Here is an 18,653-nt window from a genome sequence, read left to right as displayed (position 1 = left end):
ACATGTGTATATCTGATGTACCCAGAGAAGTCTGAATGTGAACCTGGAACCTTCCCATGTGGGACAGCCTCACAGAGCCAGACAATGGTAATCTCTCTTAAGCACCAATACTCTCCTATTCTAAAATCTTTAACATTTGCCTTGACCCACAGAATAAACTCTCGAACATTTAAGTTTCATTTAAAGAAACTTGAATGAATCTTAATTAACCTGCCTTCAAGTTTTTCCTTCTAGTAACTACTTCTTTGAATGCATCTTACCCTTCAACCAAATAGTACTCGTAACTGTTGAGCACACTGAATACTTCCCTACCCCTGTCTGTCCCATATGCCTCTTCCCCATGTTTACTCCCTTCTTGTCCTTCATAGTCCAATGTGGCAGAGCCTGCTCCATGGAAAAACCCATAGATCATCCCAACCAGTGGTCATTTTTCCCCATTTAAAGGGTTGGAATCCCTCTGCGTTGTACCTTTCAGATTGCATTTGTCCATGTCATGTGCAGAATTTTTTGTTCTGGATTTCTTAAGTTACTTGAGGACAGCATTTATATTTTATTTTGCTTTACTGAGCTCAGTAAAAAGCCTTAAATGTTAATAACTAAGTGCAGAAGTAGCTGGAACAGATTTCACACCCAGCTTCATGAGCAGTTCCATCAGCATCATGTTCAGTGTTAACGTAAGGGGGATCACCACTAATTCTGAGGTTCAAGAACTCAGCTATTAGCATGTCACCACTGCTCACTGCCTCTGTTGTTGCCACCTTAGTCCAAACCAGCATGAGCCCTCCAGGGCCACTGAAATAGCCTCTTAACTGGCCTCCCATGTCTACCTCATTCTCCAAACCCTTTCTTCACGCAGCAGTCAGATGACATTCCTAAAATGTAGGTTGATTTGTTTGGAATGTTTAGAACATTTTAGAATTCCTTTAGAGGACAGGTTCAGTCATAGTCAGATCAGAAAGGGAGACTACGGAAAGAGAAATTGCTTTGTTTCTGTGTTTGTACACCAATTTTTTTTTTTAAGTTTTTATTTTGTTTTGCTAGAGGGCACATGTGCTCACCAGAGAGAGAGAGAGAGAGAGACAAAGAGACATCTCCTCTCCCAAAAGGGGATGACCTTGCTACAATCCCTTCTCCTCCCGTTTCCTCTTGGGATTTTGAGCATACCTGCACACAGGCCCAGCAGGATTTTCAAGCCTCTGAGTTAGAGATTCAAACCATTCCATCAGCCATGCGGGAGTCCAGTGCCTTAATCACCACTCCACCTGTTGGCCCAAGAGCACTGCCTTTTGATTACATTGTATAAAAATGTGGAGCTTCTTGGGAACCAGCAGTTAGCGTAATGGCTATGTCGCTGAATTCCCACATAGTCGACCGCGGTTCACGTCCCGGACCCGGTGGTTTAGAACTCACGCCGGGCGCGTGTGCACGCATGCCCAAGATCCCAAGAGGAGAATGGAGGAGAAGGGATTGTGGTGTAACCATCCCCCCTGGGGGGTGATTTCTCGCTTTCTGTCTCTATGTCTCTCTCTGTCTGTCTGGCGAGCACACGTGCCCTATAGCAAAACCTCTCAAAAAAAAATAATAATGTGGAGCTTCTTTGGGATGGCTGATGGGGAAGTTAAAGTATTCCCCACACCTATCCAGTTGTTGGTACTTGGTTCCTAACCAAAGTGTATTGCTGTGGAAAAAATCAGAAAGGAGGTGGAGACCCCTGCATGTCTGGGTCCTGCCTTGGTTCTCTTTCGCTCCCTCCCTCTTCCTTATTTGGTATTATTCTCCTCCAAGTGCTTGGATTCACGACGGAGCCTTTCCCCCTCTTCCATCCAGGGGACCAATGTGTAAGTGGGGACATCACCCCTTTCTTTCAGGAGAATCTTTCTCAGTCTCTACAAGCATGACATTCCTGTCCAACTTCCCTGGGTGTTGTCTCTGTTAGAGAGCAGAAAGCAGAGAGAAAGAGATGCATACACTGCGGTGTGTCCGACTTCCATGTATGAAGTGAGGAATTGCAGGGGTTCACTTGGTGAAAATATGATGCTTTGCAAGTGGATGAAAGCAATTCCATTTGGTCAGGATGACAGGCCAAGATCATTTTCACACATGCCAAGAAGAAATTCATTTCAGAGAACACGGAACCCACCTGATGCAATGATCTAAGTAAATGAAAGAAAAGCATCTGCACACCACCTATAAGAAATTTTGTGCATGTCATTGAGGAGGAAAAGCATTTTCTTCTATTGCTTTATGCTGTCAGAAGGAAGAAGGGAAGAAAGAAGCTTATTCGAGTATAACCCACACACAAGTGCTCTGTGAGTCCTGACGTGAACTGTGGTTGAGGAATCACTGAGCTTTTAAGATACCCCAAACAGCAAGATTTGTGTGCAATTCCAAATCGTGTCTATGAAAATTCAGGGCAATTGCTTCAGACTGAACTAGCAGACCCTCTTCCAATCCTCATGAATCTGGGTGTGTCCTCTGCACCAAGGCTTGTTCACATCTAGGTGGACAGTTTGGGATTGGTCAGAAGCTAATGTTAACAGAGGTATTAAGGTGAGCACTTGCCCTGGTGGCCTCCCCCACTTTTGCTAGGCTGAGAAAAGAAGGGAACGTATCAATATTCTAAGCTGGATTTCATGGCACGAGTACACGCTAGAGGCGAGTTGCCGACTGCTCATGGGGGTCTGAAACCAGCAGCTGCACCCAGTGCCTCACGTTTACCAGCGACAAAGTCCTCACCCATCTACTGGCTAGGCCTTCTGTGTGTTTCTAAAACCTGCCACTGTGTCATGGAAACGGTCTGGCAACAGGACAAGGAGAAGGCGGAAAATTAGATCTGCCTTTTAAAAACATTTAAGCTGTCAGTCAACCACAGGGAGGTTGTTGGTTATCAGCACGAGACAAGTGGGGCAGAAGCATCATTTGGAAGCCACTGTCAGTGCCTGGAAATGGAAGGAAACCAGTAGGTACCTTTCCCACAGTGGCTACTCCCCGCTTCTGAATGTTTTCTGAATGGTAATACCATACTCCCAGGTGCCTAGGTGCCAAATATTTGAATACCTATGAAGAGTTGGTAAATATAGCCATGTACACACAGGAGAACAAAAATCGCCCCAAGTCTTATTACCAGAGCTGGCCACTGCTATAGTTTGATGAATTTTCCTTTGACGCACATTATTTTATGTAATTGAGACTATATTGAGTATGATTTGAAGATTGCATTTTGGTTTTTCTTTCCTGCATAGCTCATGTTATCATAAGTATTTTCCCATGTCACAAAAATTTCTTTATGTGATAACGTGAAGAGAAAATGTATATTATTTGCAACTGACACGCGAATTCCTTTTAGGGAAAAACTTGCGTTTTTTTAAAGAATTATTTTTATTTCATTTTTATTTATTCATTTAATTTTTATTTTTTAATTTGACCAGAGAGAGACAGAGAGAGAAAGCAAGCCGCCAGGTCTGGGACTATGAACCGTAGTCAGCCATGTGGGAGTGTCCAGCGCCTTCACCTCCACACCACCTACTGGTCGCCAAAACTTACCTTTTTTGAGAAGAAAGCTCTGGGGAGAAGCATGGGGAATAATTTGTCAGTTGCTCCAGGGAGTCAAGAAAGCAAGGATGTGAGTGAGAGATGGAGTTGAGCTGCCTCATCTGAGGCCCTTTGCAGAGTCTCCCAATCACTAAAATCACAAAACACTTGAGGGAAACAAACTGAACTGAGGAAGCCCTGGGCAGGGCACAGCCAGGGGAAAAAAAAACACTCAGAAGGAACCTCTTGGTTATCTACAAAGTTAATGAGAAGGAATTTGCATTTTCAGAAATCGTGGAATGGAGAATCAGGGCATGCTAGCCAGACACCTGCGAGCGCAGGAAGGGCCTCCCTTTGGGTATCAGGTTGACATACACAAACAGACTTCAGATGGTTGCTCGGTGTTCCTGCGAACAGCAGTTACTGTTCAAATAGCACTGTGAACAACTTCGTGCTGGATTATTTTCTTGGACTTCGAAATCACGAGGTCAGACAGCACGAGCATGTTAAAGGAATCGGTTACAGATTACCTGGCCGTTCTCAAGAGCGTCTGCACATTTATAGACTACAGGCAGCATGGGGGCCTGTTCTCTGCATCCTCACCAGCATCCACCTGCTATGGAGGACCCGCTCTACATGCTACTGCCTCTATGAAGACTTTTACGGTCTGCCCAGGTAGAAATACTGTCTCATAAATCCTGCAATATCTCATTTTTACCACCCTTCCCCCACCAGGTAGTGATTATTTCCTGCTTTATATCACCATTAGCGGCCTACCATCAGCCCTTCAAAGTAGGCTCTGGGCCTTTCTATGTTTCCTGCACAATAAACAGGGAAGAGGAGGAGGAGGAGCCCGTTTCTTGAAAGGAATGGGCAGTTTCTGCCACTCTGCCTTTATGTCTTCTGATTCAGGTCAAAGTGGATCGGGTTCTGAGAGGCGTGGTTAATTCAGTGACGGCACCCCCGAGCTTCTCTCTGGAGAACAGGAAAAGGCTGGCAATGGGTGAATAGTGGCATGGCAGAGGGTGCATGAAGTGGGGTGAGGTTAGATCATGGAATACTAAAGGAAAGACTGGGGGGGGGGGCTTGCGATCACCAGCGTCAGCAGGGGCTTAGTGAGAACATGCAGGTTCACATACGACCTTTGCTACCAGGACCATAGGCCCATGGGACACCCTGGGAAATGCAAAGAGCAGGAGCCTCCAGAACCTGGGCCAGTGCCAGCGAGAGTTCTTACCATGCTCCTGAGACAGGGTGTGAGAATGTGGTTGGTGAAGCTGGTCAGTCTAAACTGTCCGAACAATGCTTCCTTGCCAGTTGCAAAAGTTGCAGATCAATGTCTAGATTTCAATGTGTAGAGAAGTGTTTGTTTTTAAGTTTATTTATTTATTTCTTCCACAAGAGAGACTGGCATCCCCAACAGGGTCTGCATACCATGACCCGCCCCCAGCCTCAGTTAACCTCGATCTAGAGCGTATGTGTACAACTGGCATGTACTGGAGGACTCGGGATACAAACACAGGACCTTCCTATATGGGTCCAGTGTGTTACCACTATGTCACTATCTGACCCTGGTAGAGAGGTTTTTAGTGGTGATCCTCAGAGTTTTGCTCTTGTCTCTGAATAGGCCTGTAGTTTTATCAGTCACTTGGAAGAAGTTATGGAAGAAGGGGTGGGTTGTGAGCCAAGTATAGGTTCCATATTTTACCAGGAACAGTTGAAGGAAGAGGAGGTTTATCTGAAAAACAAAACTCAGAAATACTTGAGAACTACTTGGGTTTTTAAATAATTATTTATTAAATTGTATTTATTGTTATTATTTAAAAAAAATTTGACCAGAGAGAAACAAACAGGGAAAGTGAGAAAGTAAGCCACGGGGTCGTTGACCAGAGAGAAAGAAACAGGGAAAGTGAGGAAGTAAGCCACGAGGTCTGGAACTCAAACCATGGTCAGCCTTATGGGAGTCCAGTGCCTTAACCACCATACCACCTGCTAGCCCAAGAGCTACTTTCAAATATCTGGAAAGGTGTCATTTGGAAGTGTGCATGGACTTATTTTCTAGAGAGGTAGTACGATATGTTTTCAGCAGATGGTTTTTGTTTTTGCTACATGTGGTTACAGTAATATGTATCTCCCATCTCACATGCTCTTTGGCTTTCTCCAAGGAAGAGGCAGACTTTAGTTACCCTTTCTGGAATCCAGGCTGGTCCTGTGACTTATTTGGCCAAGGGAATTTGGTGGATGTAAGGTTGCATAACTCCTGAGGCTGTGTCTAAACACACATGAAGCATTCGCCTTTGCCGTTGGAGCTTACTTTTGAGGTACAGCTGTCACAGAAATAAGCTCTTGGTGAGAGCCATATGGAACCTCCCACTACCCTTGCCATGGTTCAGCTGTGAAACCATCCAGGGCACCCCAGTCCTAGCTGCCATCACACTGCAATCCAGGAGGGACCTCGGTTGATGCTGTGTGGAGCAGAAGAGCCTCCCACTAAGCCCTGAGAAAATATCACAGAAGTGAGAGCAATAAAATGGACATCCTTTTACGCCACGATGTTGAAGTGCTATATTACTCAGCACGAGACAATCACAACAGTGAATAAGAAGGCAGACTGTGCAGGCAGACTGTGAAGGCAGACTGCTTTGTCACTCACTAGTTATTAGATCTTGAGCAAATTGTTTAATTTCTTTGTGCTGGTTTTCTAGCTTGTCAAATGGGGAAGCCCAACCTCATGTGAAGACTGTGGGGATTAAATAATTGAATGCATGAAAATCACCTGGAACAGTACCTGACCCATAAAAAACTGCTTAATATAGCAGTAGAACTAGGAATGAAGAGCTAGAAGCTGGGAAGAAACCAAAAAATAAATACTCTTTTCTAACTACTAGAGAAAAAAAAATCTTGGCCAGCTACAGTGGCCGAGCAATAACATGATGCTTTATAATGCTGAGGCCACATGGGAAAGTCGGGTTCACATTCCGAGGGCTCCCTGTGTACAATCACGATCCAATTGACCCCAGGGACCTTGTTGGGAGTCTCTCTCTCTTTTTCTCTCCATTTTTCCTCCCTGTCTTTCTTTCAGGGAAAAAATAAATTTTTATAAAAAACTTTAAAAGAAAATCTCGGGGCCATCAGGTGGTGTGGTGGTTAAGGGCACTGGACTCCCACATGGCCGACTGCCGTTCAAGTCCCAGACCTGGCGGCTTGCTTTCTCACTTTTCCCTTCTCTTTCTCTCTCTCTTTCTGTCCCTCTCTGGTCAAACTGAAATAAATAAATGAATAAAGCTGAATAAAAAAAATTTAAAAATGAAGAAGAAAGAAAATCTCAGTGCGATTGTCCATTCATAGAATAGGTTAACTTTAGATATAGCAATGTCTCCTTCCCTGAAAGCGTTCCAAGCATGAATAGGGTGATACTTGACCCAATATATTCAACACACTTTTCTTGAATGAACTTGAGTTAGATTCATAAAAAAGAGGTACTCATCCAGCTAAATCACTACAATTTTGAGGTTACCCAACTTATTTTATTTGGCATAATGTTCTCTCATCAACCGTTAGTATTCTCGAACACATGCTTGTGAGGCTGACATTACCACTTTTATAAGATAAAAACTGGGATCAGCAGATGGCATAATGGTTACACCACTGGACTTCCATGTGTTCCACCACGATTCAAGTCTGGACCTGGCAGCTGAAAACTCATTCCTGGCGCATGTGCGTGGGTGCCCAAGATCCTAAGAAGGGAAGGGATTCCGGAGTGGCCACCCCCCTTGCGGGAGGGTGATTTCTTACTCTCTGTCTCTTTATCTCCTGTCTCTCCGGTGAGCACACGTGCCCTATAACAAAAATATCTCTCTCAATAAATAAGATAAAGGACTCGAAGCAGAGGAACTAAGTGACTCGTTAGTTACCGAGTGGACTGAGAATTCAAGGCTGGAACATGAGACCTAAACCACACAGCTGCCTTGCCCAGCAAGGTGATACAAAGGCTGTCTCCACATCCCAAAACGCTGGGATAAAAAGGCACGCAATTGTGACCTCACTCCTCTGAAAACATTTTAAAGGAAACAGTCCTCACATTTGGGAGGTCCCAGAAAGGAGGAGGTGCTTATTTCAATAGTAACAAAGGCAAAGGAGATCTGGAATGAAAACCTTCCCGCCTGTTACAGTCTCATAAAATGTCCACAGACCTATTCCCAAGGGCCCTGCAAGATAATAGCACCAAAGTCACTTGCAATTCAGCTAAACATTTCTTACTGGGTCAATCTGGGGCAGGCCACAAGATAGGGACAGAGAATCAGGAGGGCAGAGCTTCTGGGCCAGACGGGGTGGGGCCCAGCTTGCTTCCTGTGCTATTCAGTTTCTCCACATACGGTCATCAAAGGCAGAGATCTTGGACTCTATCTAAATGAGGACAGACTGACCCAAGAAACAGGGACAGGTGGCCACTTTACTCCTCGCGCAGAAACCCCACATGGGGTATTTTAATAGTGTTCTCCATCTGTCCAACTTCAGGGGTTAATCCCTTCCTAATCTGAGCTGTAATAATTGGGTAATCAGACAAGACACTCCAAAAAATCCCAGCCCATAGTTTTGCTGTTCTTTTTGGCTGGACTTTCCTTTCATTAGAGCAAAGTATAGCTGACCTAGAAATTTCCTGTTTTAGCTCCAGTCTTCCGCTAAAAAAAAGCAGACACTCCAGAGAAGTATGCATGGTTAGAAAGCATAACTCTCCTTCTTTAGGATAACTCGGTCACTGCTCACTGAACATACAGGAATAAGAGCTGCTAGGAGCCGACCACATGATCCTGCTCTTTGCTACAAACTGGGGAGGGGGAGGCGGAGCCCCATAGTTAGCTTGGGCTAATGAGCTCAGTGGTGTGAGTCCAGGAAACATCCCAGAATGAATACATCTGCTGAGATTTCCACCCTTTGAAAAAAAAGTAATCTTGCTGCGTAGATGGCAAATAAAACATCAATGAAAGCCTCATGGAGCCAGATCAGGGATTTAACCTGAAGCCCGGGAAGAAAACCCAGTAGGTGGTTCGGGTCTGGAACAGAAGGGAGCCTGGCTATTTGGGGATTAGCCCATTATGGAGGAAAACAAAGAAGAAAAAGCTAACACCCAAGCTGCTGAGTTCTGATCATACTGGCCTAGAGCCTGGGCTAGGACGAAGGTTGTGTCAGCCTAATGAGCGGGAGGGTTGCACCCCGTGCCCAGCCTCACACGAGTCTCCCAGTCGCCACTGGGGCAGGCGCCATGGCTTATTCATGGTGACACCCAGCACCAAGTAGGCACTTGTTAAACACTCACTGGCTTGAATGGGCAATACGAAGACTTTTCCTAAAATATTCTGAAGATGACAATAGCCAGTCAGGTGTTTAATGTAGTTTATTTTGTGCGGTTACTAAACACATTTGCTTTAATCAAAATTATTCTCCTCAAAGGAGAAGGCTAAAGGGTCTGAAGAGATTTGGGAGTGGGCCATAAAGATCGGCAGCTGGAGGTCTTGAGATCAACACTCCGTCTGTGGGAGGAGGAAGAGAGAGGAAAGCAAGCCCACTGGGGAGACAGGATGCCTCTTTTCCCAGGACAGCGTCAAGTGGGTTGATTTGTGGCATCTTCTCCTAGATGTCTTCTTTCTCTGTTCTCTTCATTTTTAGGAGTAGGAATGTGGCCAGGTGCCTGTTTAGACCCTGGTTCCCGCCCTCGATGTGGCCATGCCATTTGTCACCAGCAGCATGTGAAAGGAGGTAATTTGCACCGTGTCTGAGTCAGGGCTGCTTCTTCAGAATCTCTTTCCCCTTCCATTGGCCAGATGCAGATGGCAGCAAGATCCCAGCGGAAGCCCAAGGGGGTAAAGCTGGCCTGGGACCCTGAGTGATCACATGGGAGAGACCCATCCTTTAGACTTCACTGCCAGCCTGGGTCAGGTAGGTGAGGTCTGAAAGTTGCATCCTAACCTCCAGGGGGATGGTAATGAGAGAAGGGGATTTTGGAGGAGTGGTTAGGCCATTGGGTAAAATTGGCTCAAGGGAGCTTGTTCCTTCTCTGACCATGTGAAGGCACAGGTAGAAAGTATCAGCTATGAACCAGAAAGAGAATCCTCACCAGACAGCAAACCTGCTGGTGCCTTGATCTTGGGCTTCCTAACCTCCAGAACTTTATCAACCACTTCAGGCTTTTGTAAAGGCAGCCCAAATTGACTAAAATAGTGACTAAGAAATAAATCTCTTTTCAACTGGATGCATATTTTGGGATCTAGCAACATCCTTAGTAACACATTAGACTATCAAGGGAAATAACTCTCCCACGTGACTCACTAGGGGGAGATGATGGCCCCAGAAAATGAGTCCTCAGCTTTTGATTGAGATGACTGCAGCGGAGTGGAAGAGCTCTACTTCTCACTCCCATTGCAACCCTTTTGCCATAAAGTCAGAGTCAGTTTGTGGGAGGTGGGCCATTATGATTGACATGAAGTAGAAAATGACCTGACTATTTGTGACTATCATGGGAATCTGCTGGGCCTCACAGAGGATCTGGGGGCCCAGTCACTATTTGAGGGAAACATAGGAATTCACTAGGTGGACAGATGGAACAGTAGTATCACAGGTGAGAGCTGCAGTGTATACAGAAGCAGGAGGTCAATATGCAGGAATATTTTCAGAATAGCTGGAGCATTGACTATGAGAACAATACGTGTGTGTGTTTTGTGTAGGGAGTTAGGCAGAAGACAGGGCTGAGAAATTAGACTGGAATAAATGGGCAAAGATATAAGAAAAGAAAAAATTATTCAATTTTTGGAGCTTAAAATATACCTTTAAAACCCATGGCAATCTCTTTGTGTGTGTGTTAGGGGGAAAGGAGTAGTGGTTGTTTTTATTTGCAGAAATCAGAGTCATGTGGATTTCAAGAGCCAAGATTTTTTTTTTTTTAAGAGAGAGACTTTTATTATAGGGCGTGTACACTCACCGGAGAGACAGAGAGACAGAAAGTGAGAAATCACTCTCAGGGAGGATGGCCACACCACAATCCCTTCTCCATTTTCTTCTTGGGATTGCTTGGCACACACATGTGCCCAGTATGTTTTAAACTGCCGAGTCTGGGACTTGAACTGCAGTTGACTATGTGGGTGTCCAGCAACATAACCATTACTCCATCTGCTGGTCCCAAGAGCCAAGATCTAAGCTCTAAGTTTAGAAGAATACGTAATTCGCCTGAATGTAGTTTTGTCTGTTGTCCAAATGGAGACTTTGGAGAATAGGAGAAAAGAAGCTGTAGAAGGAGAAGTATAGGACGAATCCCTGAATGGCCTTTGGAAACCCAGCTCTTTCCCCCATTTCTTATTTGTATTTCTCAGAATAGTTGTAGCACCTGCTGGGAATGCAACATTCTGAGATAGGGAAGGACTGGCTGGAACAGTTCAAGCTTTGTTCCTATCCCTCCCAGAACAGGCTGTTATGCAACACCTTTGCTCGGTTTCATTGCCCTTGGGTATAAAACCTAGGATGAAGGTACCCTTTCGGGGTCATCTGCACTGCAAGGTAGGAGATGCTCTGACCAGACTCCACCTGCCCTGGGCAGTTTTCCTGAGCCCTGGTGGACTGGCTGGTCACGAATCCTAGGTTTCTATTGTGCCTCACTGCCTATCCCAGTAATAAAGTAGCTTCACTTGTGTGAGCGTTTGTCTCATCACAGCAGTGCAAGTACATTGATATAGGTGCATGCAGTGGGTGAAGTATTTGTAGTTCTTCCCTGGAATTAATACTGGTACACCATGAAATGGCTTCACAGAAATAATGTGAGAACTTGATGAAGGGTTTGAAAGGGGCTGTGCTCCCAGGACCCGGCACCCAAGTTAGCACCAAAGGAGTAGAGATGAAATATTCCTACTCCGTGATCCTAAGAGTGAGATATTCCTTCGTGAGATATTCCTCCGTGAGATATTCCTTCCTCCGTGATCCTAGGGATCTGAGAGTGAAGAGGACCCTGGTACTGTCTGGAACCCTCGTGTGTGTCCACAGTGCCATCAGGGGCAGGGACAGATGCAGAGTGGCATGAGAAAGCAAGAGAACTTTTCCATATCTCTTAGAGGGAAGTGGAAGTAGCTGGGAAAGGGGTAAGGGATCCTGCAAGGTCTCAGGGTTGTGATGAGCTTTCTCACATGGCTGGAGAGTAGGAAGAGGGAGGACCCGGGCTGAGGGCCAAGCCAAGCTACAGAGTAAGGTTCATGCATCCTATCTATGTACTGAGCAGGCTAGACCAAGGCCTGACTATAATGCTGGCTTCATGACAAGAACAGATGCCGAATAGTTTCCTTAGGATGAGCAGAAGTACACCCAGGGGCAGTGACTGGGCCTTCGCTGCTGTTCCCCTGCAGTGCAGATGGTTTCCGCAGCCCCCTCCAGCCTCACAGTCTTGAATTCCTGCCTCCTCAATAACAACTGTGGGCCTTCCTCTTGGACTCCTATTTGCATCCCTGCTAGGATCAGATGATCCCCACTGCTAGTTTGGCCGCTCTCTAACACTGTGTCTATCCATGCCAGAGCCCTGGCACCCTGTCCACACAGCCTGTGCGAGCTGACCTCATTCTGCCCTGCGTTTGGCTTTCCTGCGCCCACCTTGGAGCCGACAGCTGAAGAGACCCCACCCACTCCAGCAATCTGAGCTAGAACATTTTCTGAGTGGCTCTGGCTAAAGAGCAGAGGAGGAGAAAAGGGAATTACTGGGAGGAGCAGACTAGTGACTGGGTGTAACATGTTTCTCAGGCCCCTCGGCTTATGTGCAGGGAACAGAACAGTAAGAGCATGAGCGATGTTATTCATGTTCTTCCCCTTTCACTGTGTGGGAACGCGGATCCCCTCCTGAGATTCTTCCAGAGAGTCCTGAGGGACCCCAGGGGGTCTCACCTATGTGCACCGACATCTTCTTTTGGCCAACACTGTTTTGTTTCTTGTTTAGTCTGGTTGGCAGTAGACTATTCTGCATTGCTGGAAACCCCAGAAGTGCCACCTGTAACCTTGAAATTTGCTGAGGATCCATGCCCATGCTGGACTCGAACAAACCAAAGTCTGAGTCCAAAGACTGTAGTGTCTATGCAAAAGGCACTGGTGACCACGTAAAAGGACTGAAGGTAAAATGAACGCTTGTCCCCACTGTGGGTGATAATGCTTATCATGGATTGAACTGTGTCTTCAGAAAGATTCAGTGAAGTACTAAAGCTGGTACCTGTCAATGTTGACCTTGTTTGGAAATACGGTCTTTGCGGAAGTAACTAAGATAGATAGAAGTTAAGGTGAGGTTGTATTGGAGTAGGGCAAACCCTTAGCCCAACAACCCAACTGTTATCCTTCTAAGGAGAGAAGGAATGCAGACACCCAGGGGAGAACGTCATGTGAAGATGGGGACAGAGTTAAATAATGTGTCTCAAAGCTAAGGGATACCAAGGATTGTCGGCCACAACCAGAAGCTATGAGAGGGACCTGGAAAGTGCTCAAAAGCCAGAGATCTCAGCTGCCGCATGGGCTGTGCCCTGCCTGGGGCCTACTAGCATTGCAGAGGAGTGCTTCTATTGCTTTTATTTATTTACATTTAAAGACAGGGTCTCACTGTTGCAGGTTTTTTTTTTTTTTTTGTCTCAGCCTCTCCAAGTCCCTGGGATTACAGGGGCACCCCACTGTCTTTAGGTTGAAGTGGGAATCAAATCCCGGCTTTTCATGTGGTCCCAACCTGCAGAGCACAGCATCTTAGCAATAGCAGTGTACACCACCACAACCAGACCTAAGTTTGCTGTTATTTGGTCTTTCTTTGTGTCCTCTCCCCTTTACTCTGGAATCCATGCACAAACTCCTGGGGGCTGGGTCGTGGTGCCATCCTGTGAGCCCAGAACACCTTCCTCCCTGAGCTTCTCTGCTACTCACAGCCAACTTGGGCTTATCTCCTCCTGAGATTAACTATTACTCTTTCCCCTCAGTGGCCTCAGTCGTGCTACAGGGTTAATGTGGAAAATTATGCGTTGCGTTGGGCTTTTACACTTACACGACACTAATTAGAAATGAATTTCTCCTCTGAAGAAACATACCCAGGGCACCTATTAACTCACAGTGAATGCTGGTGTTCAGGAAAAATCAGGAATGAAAACAAGCTAGAGAAAGTGTAAGAGGGGGCTGGATGGTGGTGCAACAGCACACCACGACACTCTGCAAGGCTGACCCACATGGCAAGGTTCTGGGTTTGTGTCCAGAGACCGTCCTGAGTACACTGGGCACACATATGTCCATGACTCAGGGTTGGCTGAGGCTAGGGGCAGATCACAGCCTCAGAACCCTGTCGGGACTGCTGTCTCTGTTTCTCTTGCTCACGGAAGAAAGAAAGAAATATAAAAGACAACAACAACAAAGAAAGTGTAAGAACTTCAATCTAGCCAGAGACTTAGGTACTTGGGACCTCCCTAGTCCTCGTTTTATCTCTGTGGCCTGAAGCCTCATCTTCCCAGGCAGGGAGGGTACCCTGGGGTGAGCTGGCTGCACAGTGTCCACGTTCCTCTCCTGGCCCCTGGGCATTTCACATTGCACTCTCTGCTTGTATGAGGCCCACGGCACCTCTTGGAGGGTGAGGACAGGCTTTGGCTACATGGGCAGAGTTGACAGCAGGGGAAGGATCAAAGCTGGTCAGTTGGGGCTTTTCCTGATAGTCTCATAACAAGGACCTTGGGGTGGATATTCAAAGGTCCTTATTGGCTTCGTAGCTGCTGAAGTTCACCTTGGAGGAAAATGACTGGCCGGAATGGGCAAGAGCAGGCAGCCTGCCATTTCAGCCTGGGCAGGGGTATAGAGCAGGCCACAGAGTCTGCAGATGGGAGGTGCTGGCCAAGTCAGGCATCATTTCCAAATCTCCCTGGTTAAACATTACCTCTTTAAAGACTCACAGTAAAGCCAGAAGCCCCCATAAGCGGGAAATTGGGGACACGGGAGCCCTACCACAGCAGCCACACCGGGGCTGGAAGGGAGCTCCATGCCAGCCCATGGCACACTCTGCTCCAGGTAGTTCACCTGTGCTAGGAAAATCCTCATGGAAAGCTTAGGACCAAGTTCAGGCAGGGGCTGGGCTGATTAGAAACAGGAAATGAGATGATCTTGTGCATGAAGTTACGTTTTTGTACGTTTCCTCCTGGTGCTTTCCCTCACCCCTTTCTCATGTTTTGAGTATCATCCTCCAGAGAAGCTCCCTACCCACAGAGAAAAGCCCTGGCTAAACAGCAAACACCTTCTGTGCCCAAAGAGAAAAGCTTGCACCTGTCTCCTGCAAATCCCACTTGCTGTTTACATCTGTGAAGCATCGTATCACATTGGAACAGCTTTTCCCTGAAACGTTTCCCCTCAGCCCTGTTCTCTATTCCTTTCTGCTCTAATTTTCTGTTCACTCCCTAAATTGGAGCGGTGGGGGGGAGGATGAAAGAAGAAACCATAAACGAAAGAGAGGTATTTCTGGTAAAATTTTCTTCGATGTCCTGGTCTTTTAAAAAAATCAAAAGTCACTATTCTGTACAAGTGCAATCTCGATCTATTTATTCTTGCCTGTGAAGAGCAATTTAAGGTGTGGATAAATCTTGGTGATGGTGTACAACAATGGTTTTGATGTCAATCAGTCACTCAATGGGTTTTTGTTTTTTGTTGGTGGTGGTTTTTTGTTTTTTGTTTTTGTTTGTTTTGGGTTTTTTTTTTAGAGGTTTTTGCTATAGAGCGCGTGCGCTTCCCAGATAGAGTGAGAGAGACAGAAAGCGAGAAATCACCCCCCAGGGAGATGGCCACGCCGCAATCCCTTCTCCTCCATTCTTCTCTCGGGATCTTGGGCATGCACGCACACGTGCCTGGCGTGAGTTTAAGCCACCGGGTTTGGGATGCGAGCCGTGGTCGACTCTGTGGGAGTCCAGCGACATAGCCATTACGCTAACTGCTGGTCCCTTGTTTTGTTTTTTAATATTCATAATAGAATGTGTGTGTGCGTGTGTGTGTGCGTGTGTGTGAGAGAGAGAGGCACCCTCCACAGGGCACAGGGCTCTGGCATGCCTCAACCATCTCCAGTCCAGGAGCCTGTCAGGATCCTGAGCATCAGTGCACATGCTTGACATGTTTTCAGGCCAACCAGTATAGGATCCAAACCTCAGTTGCCATGTGGCTTCCAACTCTGCATCTACTATGCTACTGACTGCCACAGAGCCTGGGCAAGCCACCCAGCTGTTTGACTGGACTCCTACCTCAAGCCATGACATTCTTTGCTCTCTGCCCCCTCTCCCTTGCAGGCTCTCTCTCCGTCTGGTTCTTCAGATAAGATAGTCTCTTTCTCCTTTTTCTGATAGTCTCTACAACAAAGACCTTGGGCCGGGGGAGATGAAGGGTCCTCCCAGCTTCTAAAACTTGTCTTGCCCAATGCCTTTGGATAGTTCTGAGTGTCCTTGCTTTCTTCAACCTCAGGCCAAGGACTCACCACCAGGGCATTTTCCCCAGACTGAAGACAGCTTTGTCTCTTTCTTTTTGTATGAGTGTCCCTAAAGAATGAAATTTAACCCTTGGCCAAATTTCTCCCGGAGGACCCCTGGATTCTCATGTAAATCCAGGCCACTTTTGGTCTGTTCTGGTAGGTTAGTGCTCTCAGTGAATAAGCAAGTCAGCTTCTCCCAACTCTTAGACTCAGGGATGGACAGGGGAGGTGTTTTATAGGCTATTTCCTTTTTCTCTGCTCTCAGTCCTAAACTCTTCCAGACTGACACAGTTATATAGTAACCCACATATCTAAGCAACTATACGGTGTGTGTGTGTGCATGTGTGAAAAAGAACTGTGCGAGGGCCAGCTGGCGGTCTGGTAGTTAAGGCGGGGCTAGATTCCATAAGGCTGACTTCACAGTTAAGTCCCAAACCTGAAGCTTAAAACATGTGGTAGAGTAGGGAGTTGGGAGGGTGAGGGCTAGCAGGTGGTGTGGTGGTTAAGGTTCTGAACTCCCACATGGCCAACCACAGTTCGAGTACAGGAACTGGCAACTTGAGAGCAGAAGGGACTGTGGCATTGTCACTCCCCCTGGGGGGTGATTTCTCACTTTCCCCTTCCCTGTCTCTCTCCAGTGAGTGCACATGCTCTACGGCAAAAGCTGGGAGGGGGAAAAAAACAACCTAAACAAAACACATCAAGTACACGTGAGAGCGTACCCAAAATCCCAAGAGAGTGGAGAAGGGATTGTGGTGTTGCCATCCCTTCTCTGTAGCGATTCCTCGTTTTCTCCCTCTCTCTACTTCTCTGGCAAGCACATACTCCCTATAGCAAACAGCATTGTCCTTCAAGGTTGTGAAGAAATGACTAATGGGCTTCTCTGTGTAGCTGCTCACACCTGATCTCTCTGGAAAGCGATGAGGACGCTGATTCATTGTGTCAAGTAGTCAGAACTGGGAAACCTCTCCTTGGTCTCAGCTTTACCTCTTGCATAGAGGGAGAGGCATGTTAATAATGGAGAGAGCTGAAGGGACTAGAATTCTGGGAATGAAAACCTCTCCTAAACCTAAACTCATTGATTTCTTCGTTTTTACAAAGCAATGTTCCTGATAAAAACAAAGAGAAAAGGGCAAGAATGATATAGATAATGTCATGGCCTAAATTTACACCAACTGTATCTCATAACTGCTGGTGCCATACCTTATTACTACAACTCCAGTTTAAATGGATGGGGGTTGGGATTTCTTGCATAATATAAATAACAAATAAAAAGAAAAAAAAGAACCATAAAACAAGCAGGGGAGGCCCAGCCGCTGTGCACAGCAGCACTCAATGGTAGCATATGATAGTGTAATACTCTTGCAATGTTGGAATCCTTATGGAAGATCAGGGGTTCAGTTCCCAGGCTGACCTGTATATGCCAGGCACACAGTCCAGGTAGGCTGAGAAAAGTCAGAGGGATTGTGGCGTGAGATCCTGTCGAGGATGATTGGTCTCTTTCTCCTGTCTCGCTCATAAAATAAGTAAAATAAACTTTAAAAAATGAGCAGGGAAAAGAGTGATATTTGGGTATACATGTAAATACTATATGTAACTACTAAAATTTAAAGAAAATGAATAGTATTGAATAATATTAAACATATATAAGTTATGTATGTATTTGTATGTGTGTGTATATAGGCTTCTCCAAATTTCTTCTGTTTTTGCTTGTAAGTCCTCAGCCGGGATCATGGCATCAGATGTCAAGGTTACAATATTAGCCGTCACCTCTGAAGTCAACCACTAAAAATGATCCTCAGACTAAGCTATTTCCTGCAATGGAGTTTTCCTTTTCTCCAAACCAGGTGGGTCAGAGCGGCTGCAGAGACCCCTGGGCCCTCAGGGACCTATGCCAGGCTTTACCTGCCCTAGGGGAAGGGGGCTGCAGGACAGCTATGTGGGTGCAGGGAGAGTGCAGCTGCTGGGACAGGAGAATGCCCGGGAATGGAAAAGGGCAGACCCTGAGTCTCCAAGGCCCACCTGTGGAGTGGACCCGAGATTCCCAAGCTATGTTCTCTGTCAGCTCTTCTTTGTGACCAATGTGGGCTGGGCAGTGGCTTCTGTGACTTCAGCTCCTGGTCACTGGAGTCTGGACTAAGAGCATGGTTGTCCTAAAGAACCAGTTGACTGTCACCCCATGACACTACTGTACTTTCTTGGTTGAGAGTTGCTAATGGCTGATGGCTAGCACTTTGTAACAAGAATCAAAGCCTTAATAACAACAATCCATCATGGACCTGGGCATCGTGTTCAACACTGGACAGAAACAGACACACCTCATGCCTGCTAGGCTAGTACCTAAATGCTAAGGGTGGACACGAAGGGCTTGGGAAAGGCATGAAAATGACAAAAGGAATATGCATTTTGTGTTGGGATGGATTGCTTTGTCCTTTTGGGGGGGGCATTTCTTGCATGATCGGGCTCCTGGAAAGAGCAAGTCTAGAGGAGGAATCCGAAGGTGGGTGAGAGTCGATGGGATTTGAATTCTATAATTACTAATATAATGTCTGCAATCAGCTCGCGGCTGTGTTGCTTTCTCTTGCTACACGCGCGCGCGCGCGCGCACACACACACACACACACACACACACACACAC

Source organism: Tupaia chinensis, unplaced genomic scaffold (genome assembly GCF_000334495.1).
Source record: "Tupaia chinensis unplaced genomic scaffold, TupChi_1.0 Scaffold000634_1, whole genome shotgun sequence".
In the NCBI taxonomy this organism is placed as follows: Eukaryota; Metazoa; Chordata; class Mammalia; order Scandentia; family Tupaiidae; genus Tupaia; species Tupaia belangeri.
This window is presented reverse-complemented; position numbering follows the sequence as displayed.